The 27,050-nt window shown below is 35.9% G+C and overlaps 1 long non-coding RNA gene across 1 annotated transcript in view; it reads right to left on the reverse strand.

Annotated features, from left to right (window-relative positions):
- The window catches only part of LOC145687545 (uncharacterized), a 664,494-nt gene extending 637,757 nt beyond the window's left edge, over positions 1-26,737 (reverse strand). The window contains exons 1-2 of the long non-coding RNA XR_014131684.1: positions 26,727-26,737; positions 25,691-25,759 (exon numbers count right to left, since the gene is read on the reverse strand). This is a non-coding gene — a long non-coding RNA (uncharacterized LOC145687545). The remainder of the gene's footprint in view (positions 1-25,690; positions 25,760-26,726) is intronic.
- Between the last annotated feature and the right edge of the window lie 313 nt (positions 26,738-27,050).

Here is a 27,050-nt window from a genome sequence, read left to right on the forward strand (position 1 = left end):
AACACATATTTGAATCATACAAGTATTTGTTAGATACTTTTTATTCATGGCCTAAATGAGGGCAGGGCAGAGCGGTAAGGCTTAGGAGTAAAGCAAAGTGGAAACTGACAAAGAGGCGGAAAAAAGAGAAATAATTGCCTCTACGATTTTTATTACAGGGTCTCAGCGTACCTAGCACCTCTTCAGAGGATCCCAACGTTCCGAGCACCTCTTCTAAGGTTTGTGTGTCACCATATAAAATCATGAAAATATCTATTTTGAAGAGGAAAACTTCGAATACAGATCGTAAGCCGAGTTGTTGCGCTGTTTCAGATCGTCTCCGTACTATAAACAGCTCGAAGAATTCTTATCTAACAGTAAGAGTTAACGACTAGACCTAAACAGAAACCGTCTGCAGGCGGTAATAGAACTAGAAAAACGTCCAAAGTTCCTTCTTCAATTAAAAATAAAAGACTCAGCAGTTTCTCTTCCAGTTGGAGTAGAAGAGCCAAAAAGACACTGTGTACATATTTTATGGGAATCCATTTTCGAAAGATATGCGTGGTTAACTATAAATTAAATGTCAATTATGTGAGAAATGGAGTCACTCTTAGTGTGCCGGTGTGAAAACAGGCATTTATATTTGTGATTTCTGCAAAGAGGACTTGCCTACATAACATCTTTGCTTACAACAAAACCTTGAATCGAAATTTGTTTACATTGTAACTTTCAGCTTTTTAACTTTGTAATCATTTAATATCTGTTGTTGTATTTGTTCGTCCACAGATTAAAAGCATACTATCATTAAAACATATTGAAAGTTGTCTTACAATGCTTAGCCACAAAAAATGTTATTGATAAGCTTGTCATCAAACATGTATAAAACTAAATAAGAATGAGAAAAAAACATAGGCTGGTTATAGTTATCTTACTAGTATATTTGTAGATCATTTTATTTATTTATTTTTTTTTGAATATATAATTATGTACCATTTTTTTTAGAATCTTGCTTCATTTCCTAAATGAAACCCATATAATATAAATCAAAGGTTTATTACATTATTTAATGTTACAGTGAAAACATTTAACTAGATATGCATTAGTGAGGGTTGTGGATTTGATCATTTTTCAACCAATTGTTCAATTGCTATGTACTCTGATATCCACATTCTCATTTTGTTTTTAAGTGGTTATTAACAGATTTCATTACAAACATTACCTTTAATTCTGTTTCATTTTGTTTACAAAACACACTATTTACTTCCAGATCCGCATTCGCTAATGCAAAAAAAAAAAACTTAATTTAAATTGATTTTTCGGCACCTTGGCAAAAAAAAAAAAGTTGAATCTGGTGAACAAAATTCATGAACAATATTATGAGTATGCGATACAAGATAGCCAGTCTGACTGGAACAAAACAAACTATGCAAATATTTTGTAAACTAATCAATTTGTTTATGACACTCTATTGGTTAATCATTAAACTCGCGTAGTAATTTTACTAAACAATGGAAAATATATAGCCGGACAAAGCGGTGAAAAGTGCCCTTACACGAATTGCTCTGATATTTACATCAAAGGTACTTCATATCCAAAGATAACTTTAACCAGAAAATCAACTTATAATTCCTTCGAAATTATCGTTGAAAATTCCGAAATCAAAAACTGTTCATATCTCGGAAACGACATATGAATATAATTTGTTTGAAGAGCCTTACCGAAAACAAGAAGTAATGTATTTTTCCTTTCAAATTTCTAGTGAAACGCTCGTCGAAAAAATCCGAATTCAAATATTTTGGTTTTATATTTGAGTGACCACATATTTTCCACCATAGAAGCAGCACCAACTCGCTTATACTATATTTTGATCATAGTTTGATACTCGTAGTGCAACTTGGTGTAAAATGAGAAAAAAAAAATATTCTGACATGTCTGGACGGATATGCAACCCGCGTTACACCATGAATGTTTTGTCCGACACCAATACTGTCAGAAGTCAAAGACGGACAAGTTAAATTTCTGACTCGTCATGAATGACTCTATATGACAATATAGCTCTCGCAATCGTACCTGTTCGGGAAACCGCGTGAGAGTGCTAGTTCCACTGATAATCTGTCATTTAATTTCTGTTACGTTTTTGTTTAAATTGCTCACTGTCAATTCTAATAGTGTTAGTGCTGCAATTCTAGGTCTGGGAAGCAAGTTTTGGATATGTGTGAATCTGTCATGACTTCCTTCGAAATGTATAATGTTACCTTATGAGTTCGGAGTCGCGGCCTGTTCGCAAGAAGAGCTCATAAGAACTGAAAAAGCTATTGTGGAAATAAAACTTCCTAATACTATAGACCATTTAGTACTAATCTTTAACGGATGATATATTCGAAATAACAAGACGTCGAATAATGAGTGGAAGAAAATCGTACCTGGACAAAAAAAAAGTCGTTTCTATGTAAGCCATTTACTATGTATACTATATTGTATATATGCTGGGGCCATATACTGCAATCAGAAATGACGCAGCGATAGTAAAATGTGTGTTTCAACATCCAAACGTTCTGGCGATTGTCATGGAACAAGGTGATCATTATTGTGTGAATAGCGACTTTCAGAATACAACTGAATACTTGGAAGAAATTAGATTTACAGTTTTAATTTCTACACTAAAAGATAAGCCCAGGAAATTGACTACGGTTGAGGCGAAATTTTCCCGCTATGTTATAAAAATTTGCTGGGTTGTTGAGGACGTTAATGGTATTCTTGGGCATGTATTGTCTTCTACGTCCCCAACTGGAGAACAAGGTGCTTCTTCAAGTTGGATTGCTATGCCGGATAGCTTATTTTTTACATAGCGCCTTTGGTAATCATCTTAATTCTGACGATGTCCTCGACGAAAAAGTTCAACAAATCGAACGACAGCGCAACACAAAGAACATATTAGGATTAGAAGTAGGGGAGTACGGTTGGGACAGGTGCACGCACTCTTCCGCAAAAGTCACATCTGTGTACATCCTGGACTTCTCGGAGTAGACAGAAAGATATCTATTTACTGGTTTATATCAGTTGTCTCAGTGAATTTCCTACTCGGCTGAAATGATGAACGAAAGCTCATTTCGTGACTAAGCTGTTAGCGTACATGCCTTTGGCGGGGAGACCAGGGTTCGATTCCTGGCGGGAGCTCATGTGGTTCTGGTTCCACGTTAATCAGTAGGAAAACGTCTTATATAGCCTCATTGCTGAAAGGAGCGTTATACTCAGATCCACTCAACTCATGCAATGATGAAGGAAGATAACAGCATCAATCTCTGTTTCTTGAAAGAAAATATCCACATCGTTAAGTTCGAGGTACGATATCAACATATTAGTAGGAACACTTATAGGTGTTATATTGATTTTGTTCCAGATACAATAGGATATTCGGATCTAAAGCAGTAATTTTATGAATGTGCACATGGGAATCGAACAGTTTGATGTTGTTCATATCTCGCTGAAAACATTTACTACCTTTCATGTGCTCGATACTTTGCTAAGATTGTTCGGCCTACATACATTTTGAGCAAATTATGTGTTACGCACATAATGATGAAAATTGAATGTTTCGCATACCGTGTTCTTCATTTTCGTTGTAATGTTTTATAATGTAGGAAAGACATGACAAAAATCATTTTGAATATTATATATATATACATTATAATATTATGCACTATAATATTTTGTACATGATGTGTGGGTATATACTATATATGGGGATAATCAGAACGTTATTTCTCTGTGAATCACGATATAAAATATTAGTATCCTACTAAGGCAGACTGAGAATCAGTATCACTAGCGTTATGACGCTGTTTCTGGAAGAGGTACGAATATGAAAGTTATAATCCTACGTAGATCATTCATGACGAGTCAAAAACTCAAACGCAGCCATCTTTGACTTCTGACACTATTCGTGCCGGACAAAACATTTATGGCATAACGCAGGTTACATATCAGATTTTGGTTTTCCTCATTTTACACAAAGTTCCACCACGAGTACCAAACTATGGTCAAAATATATTGTAGGAGGGCTGGTGATGCTTCTATGGTGAAAAAAATAGAAGATGGTCACTGAAACATAAAGTTAAAATGTTCGAATTTGAATATTTTCGACGCACGTTTTGCTAAAATGTGAAAAGCGAAATACATTGTTTCTTCTCGGTAAGGCCCTTCAAACAAAGTATATTTATATTTTGTTTTATCCTCGTAACTTAAGTCGGTTCCAAGAAATGAAAATTTTTTGATTTCCGAATTCCAACAATAACTTCGAAATTCGAAGGAATTTTAAGTTGATTTTCTGGCCAATGTTATCTTTGGATATGAGGTACCTTTGGTATGAATATCACAACAATCCGTGTACAGGCACTTTTCACCGCCTTATCCGGCTATCACAAATTATTTCGGGAAATCTTAAATCATTGGATGTTTACAATATGCATTTTATGGCAAACTGAAATTTCGCATTAATGTTCTATGACAACTAGAATATTTTTTGTTTCGCAGAATCGCATGAAAAGTTTTGGTAGCATCTGAATACCAGAAATATATGGCGAAAGGAACTAACACCAACATAAATCTAAAGAGGTTCCGCTCGCAATAAAGCCTTGTCGCACAAGTTTTATGCTGAGAACAAATTACAATACAAAGATAAATAAAAAAAAATAATTTGCATTGATCAATAATGACATGAATATTAATAATGACATGAATACTCTTAATATTACCTTATCTTCATTGGATTGTAATTCCAACTATCCAAGTGAATGCAATAAGATACTACAATGAAGTACGGAATTAGGCCAACTTAGCCACACCTAAACCTACTCTTAAGAATTCGAGTACGACTCTCTAAACGTCTCCAAAATTTTCTCCTCAAAACTAAATTGTCCACATTCTACAATGTCTACACACTCGGAGTATTCTTACTTCAAAAGTAGAATGAATTTTTATATATATAGGGACGATTTCTATCTACTCCCTATTAAGCTAAACCTCGGCATTGTTCGTTTTTTTTTCGTTGTTGTTATCAAATGCGTTTATTATTGAAATGAAACATTAATAAAAAGAATATAATTAGTACAAAGTAAGGAGTAAACAAAAATCTAATACAAAGTAAACTTTCAAATATTGCTATTAGGGATGCGCACGAGACAAGATTTGTGGCTGTCTCGTCTCCAAAATTTGCTGTAAAAGTGATGTCCCGACTCGAAAAATTTATATTTCTCTATTGGAAGAGCCGTGTCTCGACTCGAATTTTGTCAGGAAAATCCTGTCTCGACTCGTCTCGTGTGCATCCCTAATTGCTATATTTACGGGTGGAAGGTTGCATTCAGTTCTTCTACATACGTGTTCGCCAAGTAGTGACGTGCCTCCGGGATGTCGGATGCATCATCTAGTATATGTTAAAATGCACCATCATTATCAGCCTTGTAAAGTGGAGCCAACCCAATTTTTTCTATCTTTCTCCAAATAGATTGGGTAAAATGAAACAAACAAATGCGTGATGTTGCTGGCTGGAATGTTTTCTTGTAACATTTATTGCCGCTTGTTCAAAGTCAGTCATAAATTCACACGATACTGGAAGAAACAATCTTCAGCATTTTTTCTAGGGATGCGCTCGACTCGAGACATGTCTCGAATCTCGACTCGACTCGACTCGAATTCGAGTCGAGATTCGAGTCGGGACACACGTTGTAAAATTCGGGACGAGTCGAGACAAACGTATTTCTCGACTCGATTTTTCGAGCCGAGACACGAGTCTAGTCGAGACTGCTCGTGAAAATCTCGACTCGACTCGAATGTCTCGAAAATCTTTCTATAATTTTTAATATTATTTTGAAGAAAGTATTCACTCAGAAACATCCTTGAAACCAATTGCAGCATTTATTACTTTAGGAAATTATACAACGCATTATTATTATTATTATTATTATTATTATTATTATTATTATTAGGTATTCTGCCTTTCGGCAGGTCCTGGGACTAATGAGGATTTTTTTTTTTTTTTTACTCAATTTTAGATGTTGACCTGGAAATGTTTCTTCCACTTTTCTCGATCTTCAGCTTCCTCTTTTAACTCCCAATATTTTCTCCTATCTTTCAAATCTTGAATCAGCTGTATTCTTCTTCTTCCTATTTCTCGCTTCCTTTCCATTTTTCCTTCTAGGTGGTGTTAAGAAGACAATTTCTTCGCAGGATGTGTCCAATCCAATTGGCCTTTCTACGAAGAATGGTGGTTAGAAGTGTCCTTTTCTCTCCTATCCGTTTTAAAACATCTCCGTTTGTTGCTCCCTCTGTCCATTTGATCTTCTCCATCTTCCTCCAACACCACATTTCCAAGCTCTCCAAATATTTCTTCTCTAACTTCCGTAATGTCCATAATATATAATGTAGCATTTGTTGTACGTCACATATTATGATACAAGACTATTCTACATGGTATATTACAATAAATGGACTGCTTGGATGCCAAGAACTAGTAGAGATAGGTACCTTTCACTTCTATAGATAGGTATTTTTTAAAAGGATTTTGTAAACTAAATCATAAAACAATAAACTACGTACAGTAGTTACGGTTTTGGTTCTCAACATAAAATAAACTTGGATTGTCCATGAGATATTGAACTTCAACTTTCACTCCTGGAAAATTTCAATTTTGGAGTTAGGCCACTTGCATCAATGTAGTTAGACCACTTTAAAGCAGTTCACTGTAAGATAAATACACTCCTTACTTTACTCTAGTAACATAGTTGTTCAGGAGCCTAGGATTTCCATCCTCTCAAATGACAGCTGAACGATTGCTTGATACATAGGAGTATCTAGTGTATTAAGTTTTCGAGCTTTGGTGCGTCTCTGTATTTACACACTGATATAACTTTTAACATGAATTTATTTAGCTTTCTTTTGTTATTGACTTAACACCGACTTCTCTCTGTTATCATGGAGGTGTTCATTCGCTAGACATTGATTCTGCGCACTGCTGAAGGAGAAATGGGTTTAGTAATTTTTATTTTCCGAAATTCACGTCCGAAATGTATTTCACTTACTTACTAATCTTTTTGCAACGCTATTTGCTGTTTCTTTCTTTATTTTCATGATAGTTCCAAATAGTTTTGTTTGGTGCTGGGAGTATATTTTATATTCACCTAATAAAATTACGGGTTCATTTTGTAATCAGTTTTAAATTTACAGAAACTATTAAGTTCACAATCAAATCGCGCTAATTGTTTAATGCATTTCAAAGGCTTTTGTTTTTATGCAGCTCATTAAGGAAAATCTATTTCATAACCGTAACAATCATTACTTTAAATACTAAGAAACTATAAAGGTAAAGGTGACTCGACCTAGCCCCGGGGCCGCTGTGACTCAGTGGCACAGCTTTCACCCTTGGTGTGTGAAGACTCTGATTCAATCCCAGCTGGTACCAAGTGGGCTTTGTGGCATAGAAACACCGTGTGTGTGGACTTTCTTGTGCTTCTTTAGTTCCTACCACTTACTTCATTCCACCATTTCATTCATTCTCAACATCACCGTTTTCTTTAACTTTCAAAAGACTGTTTACTTACCCACTAGTTTTATTATTGTGAACTGAAACTCAAGTGTGTAGTTATCTTGGATATTTCTGTCCCTTTTTACTTTACAACTTGAGGTGGGATGAGGGTCAAGATAGATCTAGTGATATACCGCTGAAAGAATTAATGCTTCAGTACAGTGTCGGAAGCGGTATGCATTGTTTATGTTACTTACAATGATACTTCCCTATAAAATATAAATTCACCCTTTCTCCCCTTCCCTTATTCGAATACAGTGAACCGATTCTTTTGCTGAAGAAAGATGCTAAGGAAAAATTGAACTATCTGTGTCTTAAAATTTTATTTGAAGTGTAGTCTTTTGTGTTTGTAAGGTTTTGCGAATATGTTTTCACATCAATATGAAAAGATAGCGAGCCAAATGTTTAACCATGGACTCCTGCTGCGAACTGACCGTGACTAAACACCTGATCTCGCTCTGCTCATTTTCTCTCGCACACGTGAAATGGGTTTGTTGTTTCCAAAACAAATGGAAAGACAGCTATCTGGTGCTTTTGGGTATTTTCCCCGCACACAGGCATCATTGCTATGTTTTAATGATCAGAAGAAATATCAAAACCATCCGATACACATGATACGAAAGAGCGAACAGAGGGAGGCGAATATTATAATAGATCAAGTTTTCCGCGTGGTACCGCGTGGTAACAATACTTCATATCATTTGGTGCACATCTCTATGAAGTTGTTTTCCACATAAGTATAGCTTACTTCTTTTCGAAATAGCTCCTTCGTGTCACAGCTGTGTTTAGGTTTGTTTCGTGCTAGGATGAAAGGGAGAAATGCAACATTTGCTTCTTGGTGAACTTATATATGCAAGGTTTAACAAAGAATGGCTTTCGGATCTACAATTTAACGTGTAGTTGCAGTCCGTGTTGAGAATCGAACCAAATCTATGTAAGACCTGTTAACATTGAGCTCTTTTGTGGTAAAAGTGAACTTCAGAAACACACAAAAGACTTGAAACATCAAGCTAATGTAAAGGAATTGCAAAATGTACTCCATCTTTTCTGTGGCAAGGAACATGCGGTACACAAAAACCAAGAATCGTGTTAAGGCCAATATTTTTTTTTCTTGCCGAACTTAATATCCCCTTCCACACCATAAAAGAAAATATAATGTTTGTTAAAAGAAAATGCACCTAATATTTTTAAATTTTGCTTGTGATCTTATCATGCATAATCATATATAATGCCTTTCATACACCGAGAATGAATTCAACTGTACGTCATAGCACCTCTAAAGCGGTATTTTTCAAACTTATTTATTGCTAGGTTTTGTAAATTTACGGTATATACCTTATTGGGTGGGAAATTTTGCGTTTAATCGGATAATTTCGTGACTTCGGACAGGAATTCGCAGTTACGAAATTTGCATCGCTGTCTCTGAAAGGATATCTAGAAACAAAAAAATACTACTGGAAAATAATTGAAAACACAAGATGGATTTGATAGCCAAATTTACGTCATCTTGGTGCGTCATCATTTTTTCCTTAAATACTTGTATTTAGTATTCGATTAGTGTTTAGTATACGATTTAGCATCGAGACTATATGAGACGTGAACTTACAAATTAACGTGGGATCAGAACCACAGGAGTTCCCACCGGAAATCAAACCTGGGTCTCCCGTAACAAAGACCCGTACGCTAACAAAATGGACACAAGAGGGTTCAATATTTGGTACTGTGTACATAAAGTTGTGGAATTGCGCTTGTATAATGTTAGTAGTTCTACCTAGGTACCAACATAAATTTTCACAATACTCAGCTTAATAAAGTATCTTTAAAAAGAAAATGTCACTCTTCATGTTTCAGTTCCTGGTTCGACTGAAGGATAGTACAAATTCCGATGACCTTTTTTGGGATCCTACTTTATGCAGTAGATCCATCATAAACTGGATGTTTGATACAGATATAAACTAAAAACTTACAAATATAAATTTAAGTCACATTCAAATATCTTTAAACTAAGATTGAATGTATACATATGATGTTTCATTTACTAATTCATTTTTATCGTTTGTGTAAGAGTCTTGTTAGTTCTTTAATACAAGTACATGAATACAGTTAGCTCCTCTTAATGAAAGTAAGTGGTGGCTGGTCTTTAAAATTAGTGTGGAAAGATAAGTAAAGAATTTGGCATAATTTAGAAAAATCTATCGTAATTCAGGCGCGTGTTTGGCACCATTGATTGTCTCAAGTGTAGTAATCCTGACTTAAGGTTTTGCTTCGAGAAAGATGGATTCTCTGTTATATATCAGATATATAGTCTCAAGTTGGAGCAGTATTTTCTATGACAGTATATCTGTTGAAATAAGTTATTTCAGAGTGTATGACTGGAAATAAGAACTGTTTTGAGTTAGTTCGACTTGTTTCTAGTTAAGGCTAGGTAAATCAATCCCCAAATAGAGAAATAGATTACTCTTATGTTATTTCTTAGCAGGGTGGGAAAAAATCATGATTTTTTTTTTAAATATTTTTGTTGATTTTTTTGATTTAAATCGATTTTTTTTTATTTAAATCAAATCTTTCTCTTCGTATAATACAAGTTGCAAACTGAAGAAAAAAACATTAGGAATTAGTATTAAATGCTAATTACGCCATTTAAGTGAAAGTATTGGAAAGTAGGGTTGAATTTTGAATTATCCCCAATCGTTAATCTATATCAATCCCAAACAATGTTTTTTTTTTTCCTTTTAAATTATGGCTCTTTTTAAAGGTAAATTATAGACTTCCAGTCAAGCAGCTACAACATCATCCCTATTTATCCTAGGATCATGGTACATATATCACACTCTCTTTAGAATAGAACAGTTTTTCAAACGGTAATATTCACATTTCCCTATCATGTCCCTGAAGCGGGAAATTTTGAGAGTAATCGGAATTTTTCTTATTTTTTTATTTATTTTTTTTCTGCATTTTGATCCCCTCTGGACTCCTCTGTGTTAATGCACAGATCTCAAAATCAACTGGGAAATAATAAGGGGTGTACTAAATGTGTGTACGAAATTTCAAGCTTCTAACTTGAGAAGTAAGGGTGAGGAAACTATTTAACAATGAGCTAAGAACATTCCCACAATGCCCCAGATGACCCAGATGTAATATAAAAATTTCCTCAGGCATCCCTATTTATCCTAGGATCATGATTTGTGCATTATTCTCTTCAGAATAAAACAAATTTTCAAACGGTGCCCTTTACATGTCTCCATCATGTATCTGGGGCGGATAAATCACAAAAAAGGAATTTTCTGTTAGAAATATCCTTTTTAAAAAAAATTTACCTTCGTGGACACCTCCCCCTGTTTTAAGGCAGAAATCTGAAACAAATCTGAAAAATACTGAGGAGTGCACTGAATAAATGTGCAAAATTTCAAACCTGTAGGTGCAAAAGTAAGCCCGCGAAAAACAATATTCCCCAAATGCCGCAGATTTCCGTATAAAACAGGATCTCAGGTAACAGTTTCCTGAGACATCCCTATTTATCCTAGAAGCATACTATGTACATCATTTTCTTCAGAATAGAACAGCCTTTCAAACGGTACCACTCATATGTCTCCATCTGAGGCGGAAAAATCACGAAAAAAAGCTATTTTTGTTAAAAATGTCTTTCTTTTTTAAACATTTTTGCCCCCTAGGCCTCGCTGTTTCCACGCAGAGATCTGAAAATATCTGAAAATTATTAAGGAGTGCACTGAACGAGTGTCCAAAATTTTAGTCTTCTAAATGCAAAATGTAACCCGCTAAATAATAATAATAATAATACGCATAACAAAAAACATATTTTTTAAATTAATAATATCACACACTATGCCTCAACGCTGAAAGGCGTGAAAGCATATGTAACCTGTTCGAAAATGCCTCCAGTCTTAAAGAAAACGAAGTAAAAAGCCTTATTGGTACTTTTTAAAATCGAATAATGAAGATTGTACCCTATCACCTAAAACTAGGTGATATAATTTAAAAGGTTAAGCATTAAGAAAAAAGTACAGCAACGTTTATCAAAATGAAACTCTTTCTCAATAGCTACTGATATTTAGCAGGGGCCTATTTTTAAAAATTCAGAACTAGCTTGCGGCATGAAATACAGAAATTTCGCCTAAAGTTATAAAATTAACAAAAAATAAAATAAAATAAAATAAAATAAAAATTGGAGAGGGGATAGGACCCATCTAAATACGTCCTATTATCTGGGAACAAACAAACATTTGTGCACAAAAAAAGATTTTTCGTCTTAAATGTCGATGGTGATTTTCCCGTTGGAATAGTTAACGATTTTAAAACCCAAACTCAATGTTACGAAAAGAATAAGGAAGGATTGCTCCGTTACCTGTTCAAAACGGGATTTTCTTAATCATCCTCTGCATGGCACTTGTTTTCATACTATACTGTACATTTGAGTCTCATTGTATTATGATTATTAACTTTCATAATCGAAATAACAGAACAGAAACGGGATTTTACTTATTTTCACTTTAAATTAATTATTTCGTAATTCGATTTAAATCAACGATTAAAAAAAAATCAAGTGATTTAAATCAGACTGATTTAAATCAATTTACCTTGTTTCTTAGCAGGGAACATCTAAATTTTCACGTGTGACAGTGTCTGTTTATGGATATTGACATTTCCACGTTTATTTAAGATTGCTAACAATACCTGGTTTCCATAGTAATGGAGCAAGTCGTAGGGATTTTAGAGTGAGAGCCTTATTTGAAAAGTGAGCAAGGAGGGTCCTTGTTTAGAAGGTTCATTTTTTTTTTTTAAATCGCAGTCTGACTGCATTCAACTGAGTGCGAACATAAATAATACTGGACTCAGTTTTCGGTGCGAAAACTTGACGACTGTTTTTGCAGAAACAACCTCAAACGAAGATTCTGCTTAAGGCGCTTCACTTCTCTGGTGAGAGGAATTTTCTTATATTCAACCAACTCAATCCTATAAGTAACAGAATTAGCCTTTTTGATGGAGAGTCTGTTTATAGACCATTCCATGTTTAGGACTTTAGGCCAGACAGCTTTCTGATTAATGAAATTGTCTTTAAGATGTTGAAGGAATATGATGTAAGAAAACACATCTCCTGCTCTCTCATGATTAAAGCACAACTTAGGTGCGTTAGGGAAAATCGGTTTGAAGTTATGGTTTTATGAAGGCTTAAGTAGGCGACTTCACTCCGGACTGAAAAGTTGGTCTGTTATTTCATGACAGTTAACTTAAAGAAACTCTTTTCAAATCAGAGTACCATTCTTAAGCACCAAAAATATCCTATATGGACTGTAGAAATGCTTTATTTAACAAAGTTTCCTAAACGTGTGGTGTGTACTGCTCTGTGCTTGTTAATTATCCTACACAAACTTACCGAGCCGTTCATTTTTTTACAGGTAAAGAAGTACTATCAAATATCATTGGGCGCCCCCCACCTTTTTACTGATGTCGGACGTCGTAGGCTGGGCAGACTGGTAAAACAGAACAGGCAGCGAACTGTGGCGGAACAAACATTAGACTTTTTAAAGCTGGGCAAAGTACAAGTGTGTCTGAACACACAGTGCACCGAACACTCCCAACGATGGGCCTCCGCATCCGACGACCCATTTATGTGCGAATGTTCACAAAACGGCATCGGCAACTACGACTGAAATGAACACGTGACCACCGCCACTGGACCTTGGCGCAGTGGCAGAGCGCTGCATTGTCTGATGAATCCCGATACCTTCTTCATTATGACGATGGGAGGGTACCAATCCGTCGTGTTGCAAGGGAATAACTCCTCGACACCTGCACTGCGGGACGGAGACAAGCTGGCGGCGGATTAATTAAGCTCTGGGAAACATTCACGTGAGCATCCATGTGTCTAGTGAAGCTTGAGCAAGGCACCATGACGCCGAGGTGTATCGCACACTGCTTGCAAACTACGTACAGCCCTTCATGACGACCATCTTTCCCAACGGTAGTGGAATTCTTTGACAAGATAATGCACCATCTCATAAGGCCAGGAGTAATGGAGTGATTCGAGGAACATAGGGGCGAGTTCCAAATGATGTGCTGGCCCTCCAACTCGCCGGATCTGAACCAAATCGAACGCATCTGGGATGTGATTGAACGTGACGTTAGAGCGCATCATCCCCTCCCCGGAATTTACGGTAATAAGGTGACCTGTATGTGCACATCTGGTGCAATTATCTCCAGTGGCCTACCAAGGATCATTGCGTGCATGCCAAGACGAGTCGACTTTGTTATCCGTGAAAAAGATGGACATACTGACAATTAGATAGATAGTCATAATGTTCTGGCTGATGTGTGCGTATATAGTAGTAATCGCCCCACTTGGTCTCACTTTGGACTTTGACCCCGACCTTTGTGACGTCATAGGTCAAAGGTCAATGACCTTGGCCCAGGGTCAATGACCTAGGGGTACCTAGGACCACCCCCTCTAAATTTTGGCAGGGGTACCTTGGCCAACCCCCTAAATTTTGGCAGGGGTACCTAGGACCACCCCCTTAAATTTTGGAAATTGCCAAATCTAAAAATTTGGTATGGTAGCCTAGGACCACAGTATGTACCTCTAACAGTATTGGGTGTCTATGTCGTTCCCTTTTATGGGTAAAAAATTGCCAAAAAGTCAAATTTCGGGGGTTTTTGACCTAATTTATCCCCTTTGATGAGGTGTTATTACCCTATATGGTTATATGGGCGTATACAGGGGTCCATTCCCTTTCATAGCATATGGGTATATTAATGCACCCCTTGAAATTTTTGGAAGGGGTACCTTGGCCCACCCCTTAAATTTTGGAATTTGCCCAATTTAAACATTGGGTATTATAGTATAGGACCCTAATATCTATTATGATAAATTTGGGTGGTCCACCTCATTCCCTTCTAGGGGTACAAAGTTGCCAAAACTATAAACGTAAGCAATACGTTATACCACGTGTTTGGTTTTTGGCTCAATTTATCCCCTTTGATGAGGTGTTATTACCTTATATGGTTATATGGTCATGTATAGGGGTCCATTCCCTTTTATAAGATGTGGGTATATTTGTGCACCCCTTGAAAAATTTGGGAAGGGCACCTTGGCCCACCCCTTAAATTTTGGAAATTGACCAATTTAAACATTTGGTATTATAGTACTGCACCCTAACATGTATTATGATAAATTTGGGTGGTCCACCTTGTTCCCTTCTAGGGGTACAAATTTGCCAAAATTTTAGTACAACCACGTGTTTGGTATTTTGGCCCAATTTATTTCCTTGGATGAAGTCCTATTACCTTATATGGTTATGTATAGGGGTCTATTCCCTATCATAAGACATAGGTACATTTGTGCACCCCCAGGAGGGGTACCTTGGCCCACCCCTTAAATTTTGGAAATTGCCCAATTTAAACATTTGGTATTATAGTACAGGTCCTCAATATGTATCATGATAAATTTGGATGGTCTACATCGTTCCCTTTTAGGGGTACAAAAATTGCCAAAATATAAACGTTGTACCACGTGTTTGTTTTTTGGTCCATTTTATCCCCTTTGATGAGATCCTATTATTACAAGGGGTCCATATCCTATCATAAGACATGGGTATATTGTTGCACCCTTCTTAAATTTTGGCAATGGGGGTCCACTGAAATTGTCCAATTGAAGCATAGTACAGGACCTCAATATGTTTCGGTGGTCCTATTTTCAAATTTTTAAGTACAACCATGTGTTCGGTTACTGACTCAATGTATCCTCTTTGATAAGGTATGGACGGTATCTCCTTTCAATTTGGTAGTACCCTTCGGGTGTAGTACGGTCACGTGATCAATGATTTGGTTTTTGATGCGCGACGAGGTCCCTGGTCAATGTTCTCTAGGAATTAGGTGGAAACTTTGTCCAGGGTTCTCGTCTTATATCGCACAGTTCTTTAGGAGAATCTGATAACGTTGTATATGGAATGGACAATAAAAACACATAAATAAGTATAAATTGTATTTTATTCATTTTTCTGGTTTCTTCTTTTTCTTTCTTATTGACAATGTTTGTATATTGAGCTGGGTTTCTTCATTAGACCGCCTCCTCTTCTTGATTGTAATGATTTGTTTCCATGTTTTGCAGCATAGCACCCGTTTGCAAAGCTTCGTATTCTGAATTCTGTAAAAAAGAACGAGGAAAAAGATGATTAGTATAGAAATAGGTGATGATTAAACAATACATTTGCAATGATAAATATGATAAAATTACCTGGAAGGTATATTGCAGCAGTCTACGATCATTAACCGTGGGTACTGTTGTGAACAAGTATTGAATTTCACGCAGAGATTTTCCTTGGGCTTTACAGCACAAATAAAAATAAGCATAATAACCACATACGGATGAACCAAGACTTTGCATTTGGCTATTATTATATTTATAGTACATACAATGAAGTTTTAAGAATGCAACATGTTGTGGTACATAAGGAGGAAGGCCATAGCTGTCAAAATATTCTCCAACACCGCGATGATCAATATAAATCGCAATCCAATGACTTCCTAGTTTTGTGGATGGATCTGTATTTACAATCATTGCCAGAGGAAGAGAAATCCGTGAGGGCAACTCATCGCTTGCAAATACCCCGGTAAAATGATTTCTGAATAATGGACTACCGTGTAAAGCACTAGCTAATTGTAATGTATTCAACATCGTGAATGGAAATGATACATAACGTATACGTACCTTGTAATTTAAAAGTCCAGGATAATGTTGCGCTGGTGGTCTATCTCTAGGAGTGAGGACAACTCTCCATACACAATACAGTTTGCAGGTGCTGCTAATTTCTCTTGGAAATGAACTTCCAATCGGATGGCGCCATGTCGTTGTAAATTCCAATAGTGACAATCTCCAGCAGAAGAATCGGGAGTTAGGTCAAATACAAACAGTGTATATCCATTCTTGTAGTCGGCTCTTGAAATTGTATTTCCAGTATTGGTAAAATGTATGCCAGAGCCTGAGAACAATGTGTGGTACGATGAAATGTAGAGATTTTCTTCAAAGTTGGGTTGCAATGGTTTTGAAGGTACAGCTTTTCCATCCACGTACAATGTAAAGAAATTAATGTTTAGATGTTGAAATTCAAATGGATTGGTGGTAATAGTTCCACTGGATGCTTCATTCGATGTAAATCCTACAATAATACGATTTGGCAATGTTCCCATAAACAGGTTATCAATAGTTTTGGATTGTATATCCTTCGGGATGGTAAATGATTTCATTTGAACCCTTGTCAGAGGATACTTTGCCGGTGTAGATTGTAAAATTTTATTGTGTGCCAATTTAACACTAGGGCTGATGCTGACTTTTTTTACCTGCAACGATGCATCTAGAATATTGATTTTTGCATTGACACCACTTTCACCGGCCATGAGACAAAAGTTTGGTTTTGCAGGAATAAGTTTCACACGTAATTCCACTCCATGAATTAAAAATTTATCTTGATTAAAAATGTCACAATGAAGATGTCCAATCATATCGAATTTCATACTTTGTTTTGTCAGTTCATAGCGTTGTTGAAATCCTTTGTTCTCACTTGTGGTTGCGTTTATATGACCAGCCGTATCTTGAAACCACATTGCTGTTTGTAAATGTGTATTTTTAGCTCCATCACTATAATTGAGCAGTTTTTCCATGTACGAACGATATGGATGATTATGTGACGGAAATGAAATCAGTTTATTGTTCAAGTAGATTTGTACTTCACTAAACATAGCATTTAGAAAATCATTGACAGGTGCAATTGCTTTATCCGTATTGGTGAAGGAGGAACCATCTGGTTTCACAATTTGTGCTTGGATGTATAATAAGGTTTGTGGTAGATCAATATATTCATCACTGCTACCACTCACTACAAATTCTATTGGTGAATTTTCAGCTATTGAACTAATTGGTTTGTAGCCTATAATACGATTGTCCAGAACACTGGTTTGCGTGGGCAACGTTGAAAAAATGTCCAATTCACTTTTTACACATTCACAGGATTGATGATGTAAGAAAGCCATCGTTGAATTAATCAAAAATATCTGGTGACGATGCCAATGATTTCTTCTTCTTCTTATGTGATAATTTACGTCTCTTCGTAGGATTGATGGTGTTGTTGATCGTTGGAAGGTCAACCTCAAACTGAGAGCAGTCATCCCATTTTCGTTTATGATATCCACTTCCCAGCATAGTTTTCAACTTATTTTTAGCTTTTTCTTGTAAATTTGATTTTGCCTCTTGCATCCGTTGATGAAACGATTCTTCCAGCGGTTGATTCGAGATCACAACGTCATTAATCATATTGGCACCTGATTTTAATAATTCTTTTCCCACAGTTTTAGCTCCTTGCTTCACAAGTGGTAACACTGAACGAAATAAGCCACCAAGGAAACTTCCAATGCCATGTCCTGCTTGATAGGGACTTCCCACATAGACGTTGCCGATACCGGACAACGCTTGTTTTTGGTAGTATTGCAAATACGGATCAGTCATGACGACGACGACGGAAATGTAGTTTTGTACACAACGTTCCAAAGGTGAATGGCATCTGATGACCTGTGCTATCCCTTATATCGATTTGTATTTGCTCAAAATTCATTTTTTCCACCGGAACATAATGTGCAGGATTAAAGATTTGTACTGCATGACTTCCAAAAGTATGATTCACAGGATCCATGTTGACAATTCGTAGCAAGGGTACCATTGTATCTCCAACAATGACAGATTCAATAATGTCACAATAGACGTACATTTGTGATGGTAAGCCTAATCGTACATCCGGTGTATATTGTCCCTTTTCCATATCTTTTAAATCACTTTTCGGGTCAAATCCAAGCATTAAACTAACACTTGGTGAGATTTGTACAGAAGTATGGATTTCCTTTTTGGGATGTCTTATGAGGCATATATTATTAGTTGCGTCATGAGATATAAATAAATTGGTTTCTTTATGATGTATATTAATTGCATGAATAAGATCCCGTATATTGTTATAATAGCGTACAGGGATCGTTACAACCTTCCACGGTTCTTGATCATTACTACTTGATGATTTGTAATATATTTTATTGTTTTCACTGTTAATGTTCAGCAAAGAATGTGGATAATGAATCTCTACAATTGCCACATCCCATTTCTGGCGAAACTCTACACGTCGTTGTAATTTCGTAATATATGAAGTCAATGTATTTTCTGGAAAATAATCCATGGAACTATTACTGGGAAGTGTAACGTAAAAATCTTGATCAGGTTCCATTCTTCTTCTTCTTCAATGAAGTTGCAGGTATCCACGAATTGAATGAGGAAGGATATCCTTTCCACTGGACGAGATACTCCTTTCTGCGACCATTTGTTCTTGTACGTAATATTTTATCGATGAGGAACGTCGAAGGGAGCGGTACTGGTTGTAATTCTTCTCTGTAGAAAACACCATCGATAAGTTGATGATTTAAATCCTCTAGTCGATACACTGGTGGGTTTCTTGGTACAATGGCTTTTACTTTGAATATTTCCCAAGTCCAGTTCTCGAGGTAACCCTTGTCAAAGATACGTTTTGTTTTACTTATACGAACAGTATCACCAACAGATAAATCCGTATCTTGTTTTGAACGTTGTAGCTTTTTGTCGTATAAGTTATGCCACACCTCCAGTAAATTGTCCTGAGAAACGTTTGCAGGTGCCATTTTAATACTGGAATGCCGACTTTCATTGTATGCTTTTACAAGTAAAGGCAATACTTTGATGTAATTGTATGTTTGATATTTGGTAAAGTATTTCCACATACGATGTTTCAATGTCTGATTAAATCTTTCTGCGATGCTGGCTTTAATATCTGGATCCTTTGTTGTAACATGTTGCACGTTGTGTTTCCTGAGAAACTTTTGTACTGTCTTGTTGGTAAATTCAGTTCCTTGATCACTACGTAGCACAATTGGTTTCCTCTCCTAGAAAATCATTTCAAATGCATTCACTATATCCTCGGCACTTTTTGATTTTAGTGGTACAGCCCACCCGTACCGACTAAACACATCAATCACTGTAAGAATATAGCGGTAATTGTCATTATAGTTTTGAAGTGATTGTAAATCATTTAAATCACATTCCCATTGATCATCAATATTGTTGACAAGATAAAAATCTCTACGGAAACGACGACGTACAGGACGATGTAACGTGTAGGTAGGTTGTTTGTTTAACCAAAGTTTTATTTTGGCTAGAGGTATAGATTTTCCTGTGGCTTGCCATAATTTCTTTGCAGTAGAAAATGATGCAGGATGTGCTGGATTGTAATAAATGGATTTCAACTTTTTGTTCATGGTTTGTACGTTGACCATTGTGGAATGATACGTTTTCTTTTTGGTCGGACTTCTAAAACATCATCATCATCTTCTTCTTCTTCTTCTGCTTCTCCGGAAGAAAATAATTCAGGTACCGGTTTTGGTGGTGCAGGTCCTTCAGATGCTGTTGTACTATTATGCTTGACAATATAGTTTAATCTCCGTGGATTACCGATCAATTCTTGAGGTGTGTTTGACGATGCAAGGTAGTTGCAAAACAATTCCCAGCCTTGAGGATTAGAATGTTTCCTCGGTCGAGTCACATCGCACATTAAATCTACAATATTGGATCCATGTAGTTTATTATCGTTGATGTACACTGTTCCTTTATGATCCCACGTAATTGCGTCATCTTGTTTTAAACGACGGAATAGTAGTTCGGCTTTCTTACGATACATTTGTGGTATTGCGGCTAAAATTTCTTGTTTCGTGCTATCGCCAACATTCGGGACGTCACCATCAGGTTTCATTGATGTAATTGTAAGTGGTATTGGTTCTTCTTGTTTACGTATCACATAAAGATATTTCTGTAATATTCTATTGTACTGATTCCATTTTTCTTCATCACTTGGATACGATGTATTCAATATAGATTGCATTTCACGATCGAGATTAGATTCTCGATTTTCACTCACACGGGATGATGATGCATGCATTCGTTGAAGCATTTCTGGTGGCACTAAAACCATCTTCTTGCTATGTTCCATGATGTTTATTGTTTAAACAAAATACTGGATAACACACTTCCTACAATAGGTGCAAGTAATGCAGGTAAGAATCCTCCTTGTTGTACGGCTAAATGTTTCTTCTTTTTATCCAATGATTTTGTATTGTCCACCAGATAGCGGAGCGTGTTCTTGTAACGCTTTAATCTTGACTTCTGCGCACTTGTCAGTGGAACATTGCCTTTTAAGACATTATAACAACATTCACAAATACTATGAATTAATGAAGCGTCTGCATTGGCAATAATAGCTTTACGCAATCTTGGTTTAGCTTTGTGCAGAGCACGTAGCAGATCAGCGTGTTTCACTGTAGGAGACATCGTGACAGACTAAATCATTCTTTTCACATGCACAATAATTTAAACATGTTTTGTTGGTACGTAAACATAATGATGCAAATCGTCGGGAAAAATATTTGTACGAAATCGCATTTCATCGGGTGTATCTTGTTTAAGATCCATCAGTAAATAACCATGTGGATTTCTTGTTGCGTCTGCATAACTTTCTTGTAGAAACAGTGGATGCTCAGGCATGATTTGATAACTCATATGCTTGATTTGTGACTTGTCACGTGGATTTTTAAACAACACCAAATACGAACAATTTAAACTCATATTTCTATTTGCTTTACTTTGATGAAATACATTTTGTGTTATAAAAATCACACTAATATTTCGATGATGTGATCCTTTTGTGAACATATCAACAATATCACTATTCACTTCTCGCATATGGTCATCAATAATAATCAAATGTGGTCCATCTTGAGGCTGAAAATCTTTTATTCGTGGAAGTCCTTCGTGAAATTCTACTGGAACTGGCATTGTTGCATACACGTCTTGCCATTCTGCATAATACCAGTATATCTTACGAAATTTTGCATTGATCATGGTTGGGAGATGTGACAGTAATCGCTTCACAAAATACGTTTTTCCACACCCACTAGGCCCTGCGAGAATACAGGTAAATGGATGTTTCCACTGTGTATCCATGATGAACACTAACACCTTGTTTCAAAAATGATGCGTATTTAAAGCGAGTACAAATTTTTTTGTTTTAGTTTGTAAATTCTTGCACTCACTGGTGTGAAAAGGAAAGAAACAGTTCATCTGTTTATCGAGTAGTTGAAAACCGTTTATTTGTTAATCGAATAGTTGAAAACCGTTTATTTGTTAATCGAATAGTTAAAAACCGGATAAAGTTTAACGGTTAACCGTGAAAGCTGATCACTGTTTGATTTAAATTCTATTTGAAAATTTTTCGTTTCAAATTTGTTTTGAAATTTTTGTTTCAAAAATTTTGTTGAAATTTTTTTTTCAAATTTTTTTCAAATTTTTGTTTGAAATTTTTTTGTTTGTAAATTTATTCTTTCAAAATTTTTTGTTTGAAAATGTTTCGTTTCAATTTTTTTTTTCGTTTCCAAATTTTTTGTTTGAAATTTTTTGTTTCAAAATTTTGTTTGAAATTTTTTTCGTTTGAAAATTTTTAATTTTTTTGTTGCAAAATTTTTTGTTTAAATTTTTTTTTGTTCGAAATTTTTGTTTTGAAATTTTTCGTTTCCAATTTTTTTTGTTTAAAATTTTTTTTGTTTCAAACTAAAAAAACTTTTTGTTTGAAATTTAAGTTTAAAAAATGTTCGAATTTTTTGTTTAAAATTTTTGTTTGAACATTTTTGTTTCGAAATTTTTTCGTTTCAATTTTTGTTTTCATTTTTTTTAGTTTGAAAAGTTGAAAAAAAAAGTTTTAAATGCCAAGAATCTTTCCTAGAGAACATTGACCAGGGACCTCGTCGCGCATCAAAAACCAAATCATTGATCACGTGACCGTACTACACCCGAAGGGTACTACCAAATTGAAAGGAGATACCGTCCATACCTTATCAAATAGGATACATTGAGTCATTAACCGAACACATGGTTGTACTTAAAAATTTGAAAATAGGACCACCGAAACATATTGAGGTCCTGTACTATGCTTCAATTGGACAATTTCAGTGGACCCCCATTGCCAAAATTTAAGAAGGGTGCAACAATATACCCATGTCTTATGATAGGATATGGACCCCTTGTAATCATAGGATCTCATCAAAGGGGATAAAATGGACCAAAAAAACAAACACGTGGTACAACGTTTATATTTTGGCAATTTTTGTACCCCTAAAAGGGAACGATGTAGACCATCCAAATTTATCATGATACATATTGAGGACCTGTACTATAATACCAAATGTTTAAATTGGTCAATTTCCAAAATTTAAGGGGTGGGCCAAGGTACCCCTCCTGGAGGTGCACAAATGTACCTATGTCTTATGATAGGGAATAGACCCCTATACATAACCATATAAGGTAATAGGACTTCATCCAAGGAAATAAATTGGGCCAAAATACCAAACACGTGGTTGTACTAAAATTTTGGCAAATTTGTACCCCTAGAAGGGAACAAGGTGGACCACCCAAATTTATCATAATACATGTTAGGGTGCAGTACTATAATACCAAATGTTTAAATTGGTCAATTTCCAAAATTTAAGGGGTGGGCCAAGGTGCCCCTCCCAAATTTTTCAAGGGGTGCACAAATATACCCACATCTTATAAAAGGGAATGGACCCCTATACATGACCATATAACCATATAAGGTAATAACACCTCATCAAAGGGGATAAATTGAGCCAAAAACCAAACACGTGGTATAACGTATTGCTTACGTTTATAGTTTGGCAATTTTGTACCCCTAGAAGGGAATGAGGTGGACCACCCAAATTTATCATAATAGATATTAGGGTCCTATACTATAATACCCAATGTTTAAATTGGGCAAATTCCAAAATTTAAGGGGTGGGCCAAGGTACCCCTTCCAAAAATTTCAAGGGGTGCATTAATATACCCATATGCTATGAAAGGGAATGGACCCCTGTATACGCCCATATAACCATATAGGGTAATAACACCTAATCAAAGGGGATAAATTAGGTCAAAAACCCCCGAAATTTGACTTTTTGGCAATTTTTTACCCATAAAAGGGAACGACATAGACACCCAATACTGTTAGAGGTACATACTGTGGTCCTAGGCTACCATACCAAATTTTTAGATTTGGCAATTTCCAAAATTTAAGGGGGTGGTCCTAGGTACCCCTGCCAAAATTTAGGGGGTGGGCCAAGGTACCCCTAGGTCATTGACCCTGGGCCAAGGTCATTGACCTTTGACGTATGACGTCACAAAGGTCGGGGTCAAAGTCCAAAGTGAGACCAAGTGGGGCGATTACTACTTATATTTTAACTCGTATATTTTGCCTCGACTCGAATTTCGAGACGTCTCGACTCGAATTCGAGTCGAGTCGAGACAGAACATGTCGAGTCGAGACTCGAGTCGAGACAGAAACATATTTTCGAGTCGAGACACGAGTCGAGACAACATTTTCTCGAGACGAGTCGTGACAGGCTTAAATCTCGACTCGACTCGACTCGTGCGCATCCCTATTTTTTTCTTGATTTGCTGAGGCATGGATGTGCACAATGACTGATTTTTGCTTTGCAATATGCAGAAGAGGAGCGAGGAAATGTTCAAAATGCTTTCCATGCAATATATAAAACTATGAAAATAGATGTGGACACATTTTACATGTTCCATCCAGCCGTATCTTTTCGTTCGTTTCACTTTACAGATATTCCCTTTCAGTTTATAGTGTGCTGATATATCAGACATCTTGACCTTCTGAATAATTTATAAAATAATTTATTTGTTACTTACAATTATGTGGCTACAATATTACGATGGAATCAATTTCTCAAAATGCAATACAAATAACGGCGTACTTCTGGTGCAGTACAGGATTTCCACAAACTTATGTACCCCTTTCTGCAAAAAGGGATTCTTCGAAACAGGAACACACTTTTTCTTAAGTTTGTAATTGAAATTTCACGATGTCGTTCATGACAGACTTCAAAGAATTCAACTAAAATTTTATAACTCAACAAGTGATTTCCAAAATAAGCTCCATAATTATGTTCCGTACCACTTAATCGATTTGAGCGTAAGTATGAACTTATACCACCTCATGCAGAGTCGTTTTGATGTATGACTAGCGTCATACTAAAGGCCTGACTACAGCAGAACGCATATGCTAGTCGAAGTCTTTAATATGCCACTAATCATGCGTCAGAACGACTCTACATAAGACTCATTGTTTCTAACACAAGTTTTACAAATGTTTTGTCTACGATTCTCAGTCACAATACATGAACACTTCTTGACTATTTTTTTTTTTTTTTAAATGATAAAAATAAAAATTAATATATTAAAATGAAAATCAAAACAGAGCCCGAACACACACATTTCATTACATGCATTCCCGAAATCAGCTAAAGAGGTTTGGGGGTCATGAATAAGTTAGGGGGCAAGTCATTAAAAAATTATCTTACAAATATCTAAATTGTGATATTTTGTATTAATAATAGCATTTTGTATTATGGTCTAGCGGGGCCACGAAAAGTTTAGGTGAGCCAGTCCCCCTAGACCCCTCTAGTTGCGGGCCTGATTACATGTCCGCATAATTCTCATAGTCTTATTCAAAAGTATTTTCAATAAAATATGTCTATATCCGAAGCCGCATACAATATCCCAAAAACGCTCGATAAAGTTCCACATCGTCACAAACGGATGTCCGTGCCTTTTTTCTGCATGTTCTTAATAATTCATTGTGTACTTCGACTTTTGTTATTATATCTATCGCTTTTCGTTCAACAGATTCAGTGTCCCAAACGGTACAGTCATGTTCCATCGATTGGCATCCCCGAAACCACAAGCGAAGCAAACATACATCGTTCAGTTTTCAATATGCTATATAGCATTTAGCACAATCAAACATTGTCGGTTCAATTGTACACTCAGAGGGTAAATTAAAAAAAATCATCCAGATCCCAGTTCTGAACCGGGGGATATTTTCTGTCCCTTCTCTTTCTCCTTCTTCTTACCTCAATAAATCAGATAACGCGAAAAACTCTATTCTATATACCAGAGATTGTGTGTTTAACAAGTGTAAATATACGTACTGTGTTCCTGGTAAGAATTCTGTTTCAAGTATCTGAGATTCTATATCTTCCAATCTGAATGGAAAAAGACTTTGTTTCCGGTTGTGGAGGTTAAATGCTCATCGCCAGCAAGGATAAAACTCTGTCCCCAGCAAATATGTCAAGAGTTGTCTGCCTTCCAATGATGATGGAGAGTCCGAGAGGTCAATAATTAAAGTACCATCGCACCTCTCCAAAGGCCTTGGTGATTCTGAGGGTGTTAACTAGAATAAATTTTAAACAAACTCGAAATAAACGTCTATAAATTATTTTCACTAATACGTCTTACACTAAACAACACAAGCATTTTTTTCCCTTCTGTGATACTCTAATTCAACAAATTTATATTCCATAATAGCATAAATCTCGACCCAATTATAGTTTATCGAGAATACTCTAATGACAATAAACTAATTATATTTTCTCATAGCACAAAGAATTATTTTCATGAGCGTAAATTCGATATTGTTCAGAATTTCGTTTCACGCTATTTATATATAATTTCATTAAAAAAAATAATTAGAAATATTTTCAACATGTATTTCTTATGCATAGATGAAAAAAATCATCTTATTCATCATCAATTTCATATTTATTATAATGTGTATAACAACTCATGTACCTCTCAAATTTCTAAATGACTTTACTACTTTAATTATCACAAATGTCACATTCTACTACTTACATTACAAAGTAAATTAAGACACGCCTACTAATTAACTTCAACCAATTAGAATGCGAATGAGAAAAGCATATCCATGTTTACTTTCATCCTTACTCAGGGAACACATAAGGTATGAAGTTGGACTTCAACAGCATACAAAGCAACACTAGTCATCTCACGGATTGGACACTAATATTGAACGTTTTCTATTATTTTTTAGATGGCACTCTCTTCCCAGCCCAGTCCCTAATGATCGGACTGAAGAAGGACTTCAACGACGTCAGAAGTGTTACTAAAAATTCAGCAGCACCGAGAACTATAGATTAGACACTAATATCGATCGGTTTCGATTACTTTTGTGTCATTCTCCCACTCCTTTTACTTCCTTTCCGAAAATACACTAGCAAGTACCTTTCGCCAAGGTACAGTTATATACGAAAAATAGTCCAAATCGGTGCAGCTGGGAAAGTTCACGGACAAAAATATCGCCCTTTGAAATTGTAATTTTCAAAAATGCTAGATCACAGGACGTATTACTTTAAAAGATAAATATATATATTAAGTTGCATCTTCCTAAGTTGAGAGTATTGTGAGATACTCATGTTTGCGTAAGTTTTAACACTTGTTCACGTTCATAATACAAATTTTAACCAATGCAATATGACAAATATCCAAGTT

The sequence above is a fragment of the Thermobia domestica genome, chromosome 6 (genome assembly GCF_964235325.1).
Source record: "Thermobia domestica chromosome 6, izTheDome1.hap1.1, whole genome shotgun sequence".
Lineage (NCBI taxonomy): Eukaryota > Metazoa > Arthropoda > Insecta > Zygentoma > Lepismatidae > Thermobia > Thermobia domestica.